The sequence below is a fragment of the Protopterus annectens genome, chromosome 2.part1, assembly GCF_019279795.1.
Source record: "Protopterus annectens isolate FY-2018-M chromosome 2.part1, PAN1.0, whole genome shotgun sequence".
In the NCBI taxonomy this organism is placed as follows: domain Eukaryota; kingdom Metazoa; phylum Chordata; order Ceratodontiformes; family Protopteridae; genus Protopterus; species Protopterus annectens.
Genome location: NC_056729.1, coordinates 1,921,026,713 through 1,921,030,658, shown reverse-complemented (window position 1 = coordinate 1,921,030,658; position 3,946 = coordinate 1,921,026,713). Strand labels below are relative to the sequence as shown.

At 46.3% G+C, this 3,946-nt stretch overlaps 1 non-coding gene across 1 annotated transcript; it reads left to right on the top strand.

Moving 5' to 3' along the window:
• Positions 1-2,050: 2,050 nt before the first annotated feature.
• TRNAY-GUA lies at positions 2,051-2,137 on the top strand. Its single transcript is given in 2 exon segments — positions 2,051-2,087; positions 2,102-2,137. It is a non-coding gene; the product is annotated as a tRNA-Tyr (tRNA).
• The last annotated feature ends 1,809 nt before the right edge of the window (positions 2,138-3,946 follow it).

Genomic DNA, 3,946 nt, shown 5'->3' with positions numbered 1-3,946 from the left:
TGCATGATTAGGTGGGCTATATAAAATGTTTTTCTAACCACTTTGGCCACGTGGTTGTCAAATGAGAGATTGCTATCAACTTGTGTCCCCAGGTCCCTAATCACTTCTTCTGTACTTAATGGATTACCACCTATGTGGTAATTTGTGGGCACTTTGTTTTTGCCAAAGGGGATGACTATACACTTTTTGGCATTTAGCTTAAGGCCATGGCTCTGACACCAGTTGTCTGTTTCTATGAGGCCCTTTTGGAGGATGCTTGTGTCGGCTGGAGAGTCAATTATGGCACCCAGTTTGCAGTCATCTGCGAACTTGGTCAGCCACAGTCCTTCCGTGATGGCCTGTACTTCTGAGAAATATATACCGAACAAGAGAGGTCCCAGGACTGAGCCTTGTGGGACGCCACTTGTAACTGGTTTGGAGTCTGACATGGCTCCAGCAATTCTAACCATGTGGGTTCTGTCTTTGAGCCAGTTTGCGACCCATCTAGTGACATAGGGGTTTATATTTAAGCTGATGAGCTTATCTATTATGCCCGAGTGGGGTATTGTATTGAAGGCTTTTGCGAGGTCCAGGTAGGCTGTGTGGACCACCTTCCCCTCGTCAATGGCCTTGGTGACTGTTTCAAAGAATTTGACCAGGTTTAAGAGGCAGGATCTGCCCTTAACAAAGCCGAACTGGGTAAGATCCAGTGTCTGTAGGTCCCCAATATCTTTATTTATGAGGTCCATGATGATCCATTCCATAGCTTTGCAGACCAAGCTAGTCAGGCTTATGGGGCAATAGTTTCCAGGATCCACTGAGGCACCACCTTTGCGGAGAGGGACCACTGTTGCTGTACACCACTCTTTGGGTACATATCCTGTAGTAAGGCTGAGATTATGTTTGAGTTTAGCTCTTCTTGGAGTTCATGTAGGACGCATCCTGGAACACCGTCTGGTCCCATTGATGCTGTATTTTTTGCTTTGGAGAGGGCGGCTCTTACCTGAGCATCTGAGATGTCAGGGGGGCAGCACTCTGCTGGGATAGATATTTGCCCTTTTGGTGGGGAGAGGGGGGAGAAGTTTGTGCTGAACCTATCAGCTAGGATGTTGGCAATGTCTGTGGGGTTGGTGTATTTCTTGTCATTTTGGACTAATTCTGAGCATATCTGGGAATTCCCACCCAGGTTCCTAACATAACTAAAGAAAGCCTTGTGATTATCCTTAGTGTCCTGTGCAATTTTTCTCTTGAAGCAGGCCTTAGACGATTTAATGAGTGCCCATAGTTTTTTGCTAATACTGATCGGAGATGCCTTCCCTTTTTGGGATTTTGCTCTATCATGTAGTAGCTTCCTCCTTCTATTGTATAGTTTGTTTATTGCTGGGGTCCACCAGACAGGACATCTGCCTTTGGAGGATTGGGTCTTGATTTTATTTGGGATTGCATCATCCATGCATTCCTGAAGGTGTTCATAGAATGCATTTATAAAGGATTCTGCTGTTTGGGCCGTATTTTCCACAGGCCCGGGGGCTTTGAAGGATTCCACCTCGGTTTTGAAGGAGGAGTGTAAAATTTTCTTTAGAGAAGTTTTTCACTGTGGTTTTCTGGCCAGGGGGTGGGGTCAGGATGTGAATATCTAGTGAGATTAGTTTATGGTCTGATTTTACCAGTGAGGGATACACTTCTGGTCTGGAGCATAGAGTCCCCATGTTGGTGATGATCATGTCCAGTATGTTTTCCCCTCTTGTGGGAGTGTTAACAAATTGTTCCATAGCATTTGAGTTTATAAATTCTAGGAACCTTTGGGCTAGGGTGTTCATGTGCTGGTCCGGGTTTAGGCTCGGCTGACTGGTGACTAGAACTGCCCTGGCACTGTTCAAAGATCAGATGTAGCACATGGACAGAGTTAGTACAGAGTTTAACATTCTACCTGTGTACACAGACGCAGGTGTTTGGGCACCTCTGACCACATTATTGGGTCGGCGCTACATAATTTAGGGCGGGGAGTGGTTCCACTACATAATGCAGGTTGGGGAGTGGTTTCCACGTGTTTCCCTTCAAAATTTTTATCCCTTCGATAGCTCAGCTGGTAGACCGGAGGACTGTAGAGAGTACCCAAGTTATCCTTAGGTCGCTGGTTCAATTCCAGCTCAAAGGAGGTTGCCTTTTTCCCTGAAATCACAGATACACAGGTGAAAGTTGCGCTCTCCAAAGCAAAAAACACAGCATCTATGGGACCGGACGGTGTCCTGGACTGTGTCTTACACGAGCTCCAAGAAGAACTGAACCCTCACATTAAGTCACTGTTCAAACATAGCCTTACTACAGGATATGTACCCAAAGAATGGCGTACAGCTACAGTGGTCCCACAAAGGTGTTGCCACAATGGACCCTGGAAACTATCGCCCCATAAGCCTGACTAGTCTGGTCTGTAAAGCTATGGAGCGTATTATCATGGAACTCATAAAAAAAGATATTGGGAGCCTCCAGACACTGGACCCTACCCATTTCGGCTTTGTTAAGGGCAGATCTTGCCTCTTAAATCTAGTTGATTTCTTTGAAACAGTTACCAAACCATACATGAGGGTAAGGTAGTCCACACAGCCTACCTGGACCTTGAAAAAGCCTTCGACACAATACCCCACTCGGGCATCATAAATAAGCTTACCAGCTTAAATATCAACCCCTATATCACAAGATGGGTTGCAAACTGGCTCAGAGATAGAACCCACATGGTCAGAATCGCAGGTGCCATGTCCGAATCCAAACCAGTTACAAATGGGGTCACACAGGGCTCAGTCCTGGGACATCTCTTGCTCGGTATATACTTCTCTGAGGTTCAGGCTAACACGGGGGGATTATGGCTGACAAAGTTCGCAGATGACTGCAAACTGGGGGCCATAATCGAATCTCCAGCTGACACAAGCATCCTCCAAAAGGGTTTCACAGAGACGGATGCTTGGTGCCAGAGCCACGGCCTCAAGCTAAATGCTAAAAAGTGCATAGTCATCCCCTTTGGGAAAAACAAGGTTCCCACAAAGTACGGAAGAAGTAATTAGAGATTTGGGGACAAACGTAGATAGTAATCTCTCCTTTGATAATCACGTTGCCAAAGTGGTTAGAAAGACCTTCTGTATAGCCCACCTTATCACGAAAGGGTTCGCATCTAGATCAAGAGAGGTCATTGTGCCCCTCTACTCATCACTCATCAGGCCCATAATTGAATACAATGCCCCTTTTGGGATGTACCTTACCCGACACCTGCAGCAACTGGAGAGACCCCAAACGTACCTCACCAAGAGGATCATGGGTAGATGTCCTATGCAGCTCGACTAAAGAAACTCCAGCTCTACTCAGTTGCTTACCACCTATTCAGAGGCGATCTAGACTTGACGTACAAAGCCATGTCAAACCCAGAATTAATGGACATGCTCCACCTCAAAAAATCCAAGTCCCTTAGAGCTACACACTCCAGGGACCTAAACCTCAGCACAAAAATAAATAGGACATGCTGGAGGGACAGATTAATTTCCCAGAGGCTCCCCTCACTCTAGAATAGAATCCCAATTCATGTTAGACATAGCCCCTTGCTGACCCTCTTCAAGCGAAATCTGGACGTGTGGATGGGAAATCGCAAATTCACCCCTGGGATCTCTTCTGTGTCCCTGCTAGACAGAGGCACAGTAAACTAATCTTAAAAGGGTACCTTCTGTGACCTACTTTACAGAGGCACAGTAGGCTAATCTAATAGGGAGGCGGAAGCCAATACACTCTGGCTAGGCTTATAAATGCCCTAGAGCAGATAGCCTAGTATCTACCTATGAACCTACGAACCTATGAGCTAGAGTAATGCTCCCAGTCTATGTTTGGGTAGTTGAAGTCACCCAATATAATGGTGTTTGGAGAGACCTTCATATTTTCCAGTGTTCTCAGGAAGGCCGAGTGGGGTTCCTGGGTTTGGGAGGGT